This window comes from Cotesia typhae, unplaced genomic scaffold (assembly GCF_013202065.1).
Source record: "Cotesia typhae breed Kobodo isofemale line unplaced genomic scaffold, CoteBio_Ctyphae contig_59, whole genome shotgun sequence".
Taxonomy (NCBI): Eukaryota; Metazoa; Arthropoda; class Insecta; order Hymenoptera; family Braconidae; genus Cotesia; species Cotesia typhae.
The window spans coordinates 1,057,478-1,070,050 of NW_027423761.1; the positions used below are offsets into that span (position 1 = coordinate 1,057,478).

A 12,573-nucleotide genomic window follows, 5' to 3' on the forward strand; every position below is an offset into this window, starting at 1 on the left:
TCATTTAGTCTAAGCAGTAGTTCTCGTCATGTCTTTTGGGAATTTCCCTTACACCTATCTCTTACTCAAGTTTCTTTATAAGTAAAAGAGCTGACAAGCGTGATGTTGAAGGCGGTCATTCTCTCTAAGGATTCACAAACGGCATGGAAACTTGAGAATGCTGGAAATTGAAGTTTACGGGTCAATAAATTAATCAAAGAAACAAAAGAATTTTAAGATTTTAAGTTTCTCACATTTGAAAATTTTAATATTTAATATTGCTCACAGCTATCGTGGGCTCAGATGTAATATCTAGTAATTTAATAATCTTATATTTTTTAATAAGAATGTTTCCACTAGTTTTTTATTACCAAATGTCGGATCTAAGTTATAATAAATTTCAATTTTAATTTAATTATGCCTCAAAAAAAAAAACGAAAATCTGGAAAAGAGTTGATCCTGTTGTAAAACTAGACTATACTTTCATTAGTATTGATTGTCAAATATTTTTTAGATGATAGCTTAACAAGTAGAGCCTTTGGCGCACACCCAAAAGATCCAGGTTCGAGTCCTGGTTTGGACCGTCCGAATTATTTTTTTAGTCAAGTTTATCTTTAATGACAAATTTAGATATTAATTGAGGCTAAATTGTTAATGCCTGCAGAGAAATACAGGCTAACAATATTACGAAAAATTAGAGAAAAAAATTGTTGCACACGGAAAAAAATTTTTAGGAAAATTTACGATACAACTATTGTAAAGCTGGACTATACTTTCATTAGTATTAATTGTCAAATATTTTAGAAGAAAATTTACTATTTATTCATGAAATTTTACAACTTACGATTAGAAAAAGTAAGATATTACTATTGTAAAAAGTGAGAGATTAAAATTGTCCAGTGCTGCCTCTGTATCTTTCCAATAGAAGTATAACAAATTTTACAATAGTCGCATTGGAATGTTTTTGAATTAGTATGAGTGATGGCCGTGCACAACGCTAGACTCCGAGTTTATCTAAATGTTGAAGGACTTTGATAGTAGTTTACTTCGGATAGCGTAGAGGGAGAGTCCCTGGCTGCCAACCAAAGAGTTCTGGGTTCGATTCCCGGATAGGACGAAAAATTTCGATTTCTTTTTTCGGTTACTGTAAAATTAGCAATTAGTCCAACCTCCTATCTCTCTCTCTCTCTCTAAAAATTCTTTTAAAAAAACCGACTATCAATTTTTACAATAGTTGAATTGTAAAGTTCACAAACACATATTGTATAATTAGCTGTATAGTATTGGACTTTTTGAGTCTCTCGCTGGTCTTGTTTATTGGATAAAATTTCCAATAGTAGATCGTAAAAATTACTAAATGAGAAGTATAGTTCACCGTTACTATTGAAATGAAAATTACGATAGTAAAATAGTAAAAATTCCTTCAATTTCCTTCCTGTGTACGTTATGTCATGGATTCTAATTTTCTCGTGTGGAGAATTACTTGTTTACGACCTTCGTAAACTTCTTAGATAAAATGACAGAAATAGTAACAAATATGAAATCAAAATTTAAAATTCCAAGCCAATTGTATCTTCAGGAAAAAAGTTTCTACAAATCCCAAAAATAGCAGAATTATCTTACATTCCTCCAGTTGACCTAGCGAGCACAATATGCTCAGCCGTATGTAATGCAAACGCCACACATACCTAAAGAAAAGTAGGTCTACACAGTAGACCAGCTGCGACATGGGAGAATAATAGAGCGAAACGATGGTACATGCATGTACATAGACCGAAAAATATAGAACCAACGACAGCAGTAGCAGCTTGTGAATAGTTTTCTGAAGAACTCTATACGCTCGCTACCTTCCAGACTGGATTCTTACTGGAAAAACCTCCGTATAGTACCAAGTAATAAGCTCCATAGATGCGACCATTCTTATACTTGTCTAGCTTGATAAATATATATTAAATGTAGACGATAAAAGGATCACATGGATTTAACTTGAAAGATTAATTAAACGTTATAATAGAAATGCATGATTTTACCACATGAGGCTTAGATGGTTGAATCGCTCGTTAATTCCGTACCATCTGTATGTCAACTTCAAAAACTTTATACACCATTAAATATACTTAAAGGATGAAATTTATTTATAATCAGTAATGTGATTATAAATTCCAAAAATCTATTTCATAATTTATTTTGAATACTTTAATTGTAGTCAAATTAAGAGCACAATTTTCAACTAAAAAAATTTTCTAACCACGACAACTAACCTAATTATTATAAATGTGAAAAATCAGATAATCATATTTTAATAAAGCGATGCGTAAAATATTAATTAAAAGCTAACTCAGAAAAAAAAAATATCCCGTACATTGAAATATAATAGATACCTCTTGTTACCGGAAATTAATAGTTCAATAAAAGGAATTAAAATAGTAGCGTGGATTCTTGGATGAAAGAATGGGTTACTGGTGTCTACAATAGAATTAAAACAATGCTATTTTTAGCCATCAACTCCGTTTCATTTCACTCAACTATACGATCTTCTTTGCTTCTCGTTCTTTGTTTCCTCTGCTAAGACAATTCTTCTAATTCCTCTTTGTAGAGACTTAGTTACGATTACGCAATTTGTATCATGCGGCGGGAATTGTAATTAAATACGAGATAATGAACTTTAACGAAATTCTATTAGCATAGCAGTAGAAGATCTTTTGTTAGTTTGAACAAATTTTTTTGTAGAGTTACGTAATCAAATCAACGGGTGTCGAATGGAAATCTGATGCAAGCATTTAAGTTTTATTGAAGGGTTTGACGCAGTAAACTGCTTTTATCGTGGTTGATAACACAAACAAATTGTTTCTTTTAGTTTTCTCATTTTACTTTATTTAACAGTTAAAAAACGTTTCAATACCTCAAAAATTTGTTCCAGATCTAAGAAGACGCGGAGAAGAGTTACCGAAGATACATCTGCATTCAATCTTCTAGCAGCGTTGGTAAGTTTTAATAACCTGCAATTCATTCCTTGAAATTTCTTTAATTATAATCTTTGATCTATACTCTAAGCAACAATTCTATAGTAAATTCCGAGTTTTTCCTAAGTGGTTTTCCTTATATAATATTTAGTCAGAAAATAAATTTAAACAATTATTATAAGTAATTTTAATTCTTGATGCAACTTGAAGATTTACTTATAAATTCAATTTTTAATTAGACCTTATTAATGAGAATTTATAAAATATGCGAGAAAAAATTCAGACAGCTTGGACTGGGATTCGAACTCGGTACCTTCCGATGATATATTGGTTACTCTACCATTTGAGCTACCCGGTTTATACACTGGTAAAAGGATTTCTTAGCATTTAAGAAGATTTTTTTGTCTTTAAGAAATCATTTCTTAATGTTTAAAAAATATTTCTTAGTATTTATAAAACTAGAATTCAAATTTGCGCGCGCATGAATTTAGGATTTGCATATATTTTTATGCTTTGATATATTTGACCAATCACGTTACGAATAGTTTGCTTACATGATATATTTTAATATTTTTCATCTAAATTATAAAAGTGGATATTTCTTAAATACTAAGAAATATTTCTTAGTATTTAAGCGCATGCCAACACTGATAGAAAAACAATCTTGATTCAAGAAACTTTTTTTCGGAAAATTTGAACTCTTGAAACTAGATATAGATATATTTCTTTCAAGAATTTTTGTCTCTTGGTTCAAGATAGGCGATAACATTGATTCAAGATATTACCGACTTGTGTTAACAATGGCTTTTTTTTGAGTCATTAATTTACTTATTTCCAAGAAATAATTTTTTTTTCGGTACAACAATTAAAGACTATTTAGTTTTTGAAATCTACTTTGATGAATTATTTTAAGTTTTTTAAACGATAATGTTATTTTGGTTGAAAAACTAAATGTATCGATTGAAGATAATATAGCTCTTAAGCCAAGAAAATCTAAATCAAGGCAAGAAATTCTTAAAGCAAAATAATCATTTGTCTTCCAAAATAAATTCTTAGATCAAGAAAATATCTCTTGAGTCAACATAAATTTTCTATCAGTGCACCGTCCATTTTTAAAATCAAATAATGTTGTGAAGCGGGAAAGAACAGAAGTTATGGCAATTATAACTCGAAGCGTTCCAACATTCATTCAAATATGTACAAAAAAATGAAACTATGTCAGTAAAGTGAAGTTATAACCATTCCATTGTGCATTCTGTATTCTTAAAGTAACTTGAAGTATTGTGAAAAGTCGTTAGTGCTGAGTAAAATACTATGTATGGTTATTAAAACAATACTAAGTTTTTGCTCAGTATAAAAAATACTGTAAATAAAAAAATACTTTTTTTTTGTATAAATAGTTTATAACTTTGACATAACGAATTTCTGGATACTCATGCCTGAAATGAGCAAAATTCTTTAGTACATCGGATAATTTAAAGTAGGACATACTATGAACTCCTATTAAATCTATATGCATTTCGTGCGTCATCGTATTTTAGACAACCAATATCTTTTGAATAGTACTGTTGCATTGTGATTCATTTTTATATCAAAACCTACACCTGCTAGTTTTAGATTTTGATGCCTAAATATTTTTATGTATATTCTTCGCTGTTATTCATACAAGTTCTGCTATTTTTATCTTATACTATTGGGAAATAGTAAGCCTGTATCAGTTACCTATAGAAATGTTATATACAAGCCTCAACACATGTCGTATGAATATAAAACCGCAATGGTACAATAAACATCCAAAAATATTGCCACCCAGAAATATTTGTCGCATCCACACCAATGCATTCAGATAACTCTTCCGAATAAAAGAGCTTTAACAGATCTATATCAAGTTATTGAATCATATTTTCGAGCAATAACCACGTATGTTTCGACAACTATTCTTTTGTGCATGATCTCAAAATTTGTATTAAAATGGAAAATACAAAAACAGTTATTGAAGTAATTTTTAACCATGGAAAAAATTTCGTATTAAAAGCATGTATTTTTTTGCATATGTTTTAAATCGAACTAATAAATATTGAATATTACAAAATTTATAGTTGGACGTTCGTCTTGAATGTTCTACTGATATGAATCTTCGCACTGAGAATGATAATTTATTTTTGTACGCCTCATAGCGCGAAGCGGTTGAAGTAATGCTCTATTTCCGTGGAATGACGCAGATAGCTTCTTTTACATTTTCTAAACTGAGGTTACGAGTCCACAGCTGTCCAAAAGTCAGTCTTTTTATTTCTACTCGGAAAAAAAAAATATTTCTCTCAGAGTAATATTGTAATGATATAGTAGCTATCCCCACTCAACCAACTGTTAGAGAGTTACTAGAGCCATCTGGTAGATCGCTCTGGCGGGAATACAGTAGTTGGCTGAAATAGCTAAACCGGTGCGCTGGGAGAGCCATACGGGATTGCTGTCAGGGGTAAATGCCTCGTTCAAGTCTCAGATTCTGCGCGCAGTCTTGTTTGTCGACATATTTTATAACCTCCAAAATTAATATAATTATTTACTAGCAACCTGTAATTCATATGCGACTGTCGAGAGTTATGGATTATGATTAAAAAAAACTTTGGCTTATTAATTTTTTGTTCTTTCCAATAGAGATATTAATAGTTTGGGTAGTTTTTAAATAAAGTTGAAAATAATTAGTGCAATGACAGGATCAAATCCGAATAATTTAATGAAAAATGTGGTGGAGCAAATTTATAGATCCAACAAATTATTTAAAACTCCTCCAAAAAATTTCTTAAAAAATTGACCATCAAAAAATATATAAAACTTTGAAAATTCATAAATTCGTGTGACAATTTTTTTTAAATGGTCCATGAAAAATAAGTAAGTATTATCAAAAACTTGTTAATTTAATGTGTAATCTATTTTATAATTTTTAATTACTTATTCTTTTTTATTTATCCGTATAATTTTTCAATAATAATTAATAAAAGATTGAATCGATAGAATAATAAAATTTTTTGTTATTAAATATTTAAATCGTTTTGTCTGGTAAGAGGGCGCTGTAAGAAAAATGTTGGTTAGCGATTCTAGCCAACTAACAGATCGCTCCAGTAGCCCTAGAGTAGTGCTCTTGTAGGAATACACATTGCTACAGTAAGAATCTACGAGTAGCTATCTAATAGATGGCTTTAGTAACAATATTTTTTTTCCGTGTAGCTAAATAGTTATATGCTACACAACATTATTGGGTTATTAACCAAAATTACTCGCAATAATTTAGTATTACCAAAACCAATGATCGATGCCTGTCAATAAAAATCATAACAATATATCAACAGAGTGGCAATATGAACTTGTGAATTCCTTCGGGGTTGAAGTAATTGGAAAGCCAAAATCATACCTCTTCCTCTCTATACCAACCACTTGAGAGTTGTTGGAGCTCTCAGAGTTTCCTGCATAATTCTCACGTACACCTAAAACCCTTCAGTTGGTGTATATGCTATTTCCTCTTTTCACCATGTACTCGGTCGTGAAACGATCGCCGAATCCAATGAACTCATACACATCTACGGATTATATACATATAAATGTATATGGAGATTTTCGATCGATTGCGCTTGATCGTAAGGATTGATAAGAGAATACCGATTCTAGTATTCGGAGATATAGAGGTTAACAAAATAACGAAGAACAAAAAACACTTAAGATATTCTCGTTTGCATTTGAGTACAATCAATTGAATGCGACGCTTCGGTCGTACTTTTGATACCTCGATGTCAAGTAACATGAATTTTAGCTAATAAAGATCATTAAATTTTATTTTTATAGAAATAAATATATGTGGAAAATCTGAAAATAAACTCCTCAATGGTAATTGTATTCTTAAAAAAATACAAAACAGGAGGTAGATGTTTTTATCCCGTTGTCCGAAAATCGAGTTTCCATCAGATCTTGACGTTTTGAGGTCCTAGAAAGCTTCTCTGACTATTCCCGCGATTTTGTCTGTATGTCTGTTTGTATGTATGTATGTGTGTATGTATGTAAACCTCTCATAACTTTTGAACGGCTTGGCCGATTTGATCGCGGTTGGTGTCATTTGAAAGGGCTTGACCAAACTTAGATTTTGAATACAATTTGGACCGATTCCGACCGGTAGATTTTGAGGAATCTTAAAAAAACTACGGAAAAAAATTTTTTCAAATCAAGTTTTTTTTGAATAATTTTTAAACGGCTCGATCGATCAATTCTAAAAACTAATCAGCTCTTAACATCGAAAAATCACGTCGATCGCCACCAAGCCGGTCAAAATCGGTTGATTCGTTCGTGAGTTATCGTTGACGAAAGAAATCGAATAAAAGCGTTTTTTTCGAATTACACCGAAACTTCCGGCTTTATCAATTTTTGTTTAAGAATGTATCATAGAATTTAAAAAACTGCGTCGAATGCCGCCAACCGCGTGAAAATCGGTTCATTCATTCAAAAGTTATTGCGGTTTGAAAATTCAAAAAATAGTGTTTTATTAAACTTCCATCAGACTTTTGAGCTCGGAGAGCTCAAAACTACATCAAATTTATATTTTTGATCTCGAAGAGCTCAAAAACATAATAAGCGCAGTTTCGAGTGGGAAGTTGCAGGGATGGCCTTCAGGAACAACCGTTTTCCTAATTTTTTTTATTATTGTGGTACTCCAATGAGTTGATAAATAGCCATAAATATATTTTGTAAAATGAACAACATGAATTTGACTTGAAAAAGTAAAATAAATTACATTGCAATATTCTAGTTTCTGTCAATTCGCTATCGTAAGTTTCTAGTTTCCAGCCGTTATTGATTTGTTGTACACATATACATTGAATCGCTGTGAATTTTCTTTCGTTTCACGTAGCTCACCAATTTAATGTCATGAAAGTGGCATTGCATCGTCCTCCCATATAGAATATCCACTTACTCACTCACCCATACCATATAATCTTCTCGTTTCCTGTGAGGGGATGTGCATAGTTGAGCTGTATCGAAAAAACAAGGAATCGACAATCTTGAAGCTCACCGACGTAAGTAAGTACGTACAAAATAATGAATCATTGGAAAATTGAACGTCTAACATTAGAAGCATTTTATCTCTCAACGTTCTTTCAATATCAACTTTAAAATTTTCCAATTCTCGCGCCATGTTGTTGTATCACTAAAGTTGAAGAATTTCACCACATCATGTAAAATCGATGACTATTAAATATGCTAGCAGATACAGTTCTAAACTATTTTGATATTTCCATTCCCTAAATTTCGTTGGTGACCGCAAGTTATGACTTACCATAAGGCACAAAAAGATAAAATAAAAAAAATAGTTCCACCTTAACGGAATATTGAGATAAACTTTTGTAATGCTCTCTAATGCACAAAGTTTTGTGCCAACTTTTTCGTTTGCCCTCGTTTTTTATGTTATTTCTTTTTTTTTGTTTACTAGCTCTACCTGCTGACTATTCTACTATTTTAAAGGCTTTTGTCGATGGAATTGAAGTCTGAAATCTTATTCTCGTTCTTCTTTATAAATATAAAAGTCATATAAAATCTATATTTACTTTTAAGGTGATAAGAAAGTATTTAATATTCAATTACACGGTGTGATATATCCCCTGGTTTGAAAAATCCAAAAGTCCGTGACTTCTCATGCTCATTTAATTATGAAATTATTATAAGACAAAAAAAATGGGATAATTTTCTTGGATCATGAATTTTTTTCTCAAATAAAGATACTTTTTTGTCAGTGCATTTATGCAATAATATGAGTAGACGTACATTAAGAAGACACTCTAATTAATTCATCTTACAACATGAAATTTTTTAGGAAATTACATTCAACACATCGTATCTGAAATTCTTCAATAAATTGATACAATAAAGAACAGAACTTCTTCTTCTTCATAAAAATCGAATAAAAGCCATAGAAAGAAAAAAAATTAATAAAGAAGCTAACTAATCCTAAATGGGTAGAAATCCTTTGAGGTGGAATAACAGTGAGTGAACTGCAAAACCGCAATGGAGGTTTGCCAAGAATCTTTCGGGTAAGGTAGATCAGAGGACAAGTAAAAATAATGGAGAATGGCAAAACTTTAACGATGATGGTATTTTGTTACTATGTCGACAGCCAGCATTTGAATTCAAATTCAGAAAAAAAGTAAGCTGTTTAATGTTTTTACGTAGCTGCTCAAAATTAATGCTATCAAGTACTTAATCAGTTAAAACTTTAAGACTTTGAAAAAAAAAAAATGTGAAATTACCGATAATTTCATAATAGTTAATAAATATTAATTATCTCACATATTTCAAACTCAAAAAGCTTAAACATTCACCAACCAAAAAATTTTTGAGCGTTGTAAGCTCAAAAAAGCGAAAAATTCTAGAGATCGCCTGCAGGGTCAACCGAGTTTCAGATATTTTATTTTGCATCAAACTAAAAGCTTCTGTGAAAAACGTTTTATTACCTCGTAGTTTTTTTTTTTTTTTTTTTTTTTTTGTATATTTTGAATGTTAAAACCCTAAAACCTATTGCGTATGTATGACTAAGCAAATAAAAAATTGAAATTCCGACACGGAGTTCCATATAGTTTCATGCACAAGTTAGAACGAGCGTGAGAGGGATAACATATTTCTGGGTCTCTGTCGCATATACTCTACCTTTTGTGCTATCATGCTTATGGTATGCAGAATCAAGTTGTGCGGAAACTTTCTGCGTACTTGTAATGTCACGAAATACATGACAAGAAACAATAAAAATTGTGATGATACCATTTTGAAGCCATCTAATTGCAAACATACGGAAAGTAGTTTTTCCTTTGATCATTTGAAGAGCATTTTATGGAGCTTCAAAGTATTTATCAAAATGTATTTCTACTCCAGAGATTGCTTTACATTACATAATTTAATGGCTTGTTTTTCACAGATTTAATGAATTTTACATTCGTGTTCATAACGGAACTTTATACGCATATAAATGTATTTTTTTTTTTTTTTTGTTATACTCGCTCCAAAAGCTCAACTTTTGAACTTTCGCGCCATGAGGCGTGCAAAAATCATAGTTAAATATTGAAAAGGGAATCGACAACAATTTTGAATGGAATGAAAGACTTCTATGCTCAATCAGTTTTGAACTTCAGAAATATTTATAGAATATCTTTTTCTATTCAAGAAATAAATTACAGTACAAAATGAAAGATTACTTCGATAACACTATAATTATTGTTGAAGAATGAATAAATAAATAAACAACAAATGCGCTTTCAGATTTATTACGGTTTTGTATGAGAATTTATCGTGAAAGCTTTTCATTGGAAACTGACAATAAAACAGAAAAAAAAGGAAGTAGAACTGAATGAGTGAGCAAGTATAGAGTGAATATTCCCTGGAACCTGGACGAAAACTTCGTTCTTACAATGATTCATTGTTAGGGTGTTGCAATTTGTGCCTTCTAAGTTTTGGCATAAATAAAGGCAAAAGAGTGAGTGGGTATTATAAAATCGCACCTCAGATTATAAAGCATCCCAGCTATATCAGTTTGCATTACAAAACTTCTATACAATACTAAGCAAGATATTTGGACAGCGTTTAAGCTCAGAAAAGAGATAAAAGGTGATAATAAATAAATGAGAACATTTAAATTTTCATGACTTAAAACAATTGTGTTTGTTAAATTAGGATATTTCAATGTTTATCAAAATTAAGGAAATCTAATTTTGTTTGTATATCCACCCAGTATCACTCGTAACTTTTAAATACTTTAGAGGGAAATTTACTGGTTAGAAAAGATTTTTTACAATTGATTATCGTAATTTTATCAAAAGATTTTTGTTCCAAACTGCGGTCCATCGCTTTTGTCGATTTGTACCAATGTTATTAACTAAAAAAAAATTGTAAAAAAAAGTACATAATTCATTCAAGCATAAATATCGTTTACAATAATTTTTATGATTTTTCTCATGTAGCCGAAACATGACAAATCATGTTACTGCAACATGATTGTCATGTAGCTAAAACATGACAAATCATGTGGCTGCAACATGATTGTCATGTAGTCGAAACATGATTGTCATGTAGCCGAAACATGACAAATCATGTTGCTGCCGCGTGATTTTTTCATGTTACTGCAACATGATTGTCATGTTGCCAAAACATGATAAATCATGTTACCGCAACATGATTTTATCATGTATATTCACCAATACTGCATCATGTTGCATCTACTATTTATTTTTTTTCCGTGTAAATTTTAACAAACCATCTATAAAAAAAACTAATTTTATGTCTTAACACGATTATCAAAATGTGGGCAATAAATATACAAGCCAGTATATCTTTTTACATTGTGTACATAATAAAATCCGATGAAGAATTGAAAAGAAAGGTCGCATAAAAAAAATTCGAGGAAAAAAATAGATAGCAAGATAAAAAGATAAAAAAGAAAGGGTAATGTAAAAAAAGTAAATACAATGGACATTATCCACATGCATGACCAATCTAACCTCTACCTCTGGCATTAGAGTGGAAATATGTGCGCACGTGTGTAAAATTAGGATCGGTAGGACTCAGCTGACCGTAATATAAGTGCAAACAAATAGAAATGAATGATTCGCATGAAAAATTTTATACATCCATTTTAGTTTCTGATAATTTTTCATTATAAAAATTGAAAGTCAGCGGAATTTTTTTATTTTTATCTAGTTTTTTACTTTGTGCATAAAAGTTGTAATCTTCTGGTCATGAATATTACAATGTACAACGTATACTTATAGAATGCTCACAGCTTTCGCGGGAGATTACGTCATTTGCATGCGGCTGACGTTGCTACAGCTGACAAGTCGAGCATACGGCAGTCTCTCACGAATTCACTGATTGAATTTCGAATAATCTGTTACTAACTCACGTATATGCTAAAATTTGACAACAGAACATTTATATATATATACATAACTTTAGTGTATGGATACACATTTATACATTTTTAGTTTTTAATATTTAAGTTGTCATATGAAAAAAATATTATTCACATTTTTTACAGATATTATACGCATATAATAGCTACAAAAAATTAATAAATATTCATCAAAATAGATTATTTAATCCGATTTAAATAACAAAACCGAAAAAGAAGAACAAATCGATGTATAGCAATGTTTTTATTTTAATTTTTTTTACTTACCTCTTCAAACAACTACAACAACTACGAAGTCGAAAAGTATACTTATTCTTGTTTCTGCACAATTCATTTTTTTTTTTTTTTTATTAATCCACTTCTTTCACCCCTTGCATTTTAACTTTTGCAATCTGTAGTTCTTTGCTTATAATATTTGTTTTAAATTCTGATTATCACTCATACAATATTGATGCAGGAGCAAAGTAAAGTGCCCGGTAGTTGAACAGGTTTCAAAGTAAAACGTATTTGGCCCTGCTTTTCACATATAAAAATGCAATTATTAGTTTAAATGCGTGATTTTCATAAAAATATAAACAATTTTGAATTTAACGATGTTTTTGAGGTATACAATGAAAGGAGTAGTAATAAAGTTTGGAAAATCCAAATGAGCATGCCTTAAACACTCTTGTCATACACAAGTTAATTAGATTGAAT

General features: G+C 30.6%; 1 protein-coding gene across 1 annotated transcript in view; it reads left to right on the top strand.

The window, feature by feature from the left end:
* The first annotated feature begins 2,926 nt into the window (after window positions 1-2,926).
* The window catches only part of Kek5 (leucine-rich repeat, immunoglobulin-like domain-containing kekkon 5 protein), a 101,231-nt gene continuing 91,584 nt past the window's right edge, over window positions 2,927-12,573 (top strand). The window contains exon 1 of the mRNA XM_074250617.1: window positions 2,927-2,963. The gene's annotated coding sequence lies outside the window, so the exon portion shown is untranslated. The remainder of the gene's footprint in view (window positions 2,964-12,573) is intronic.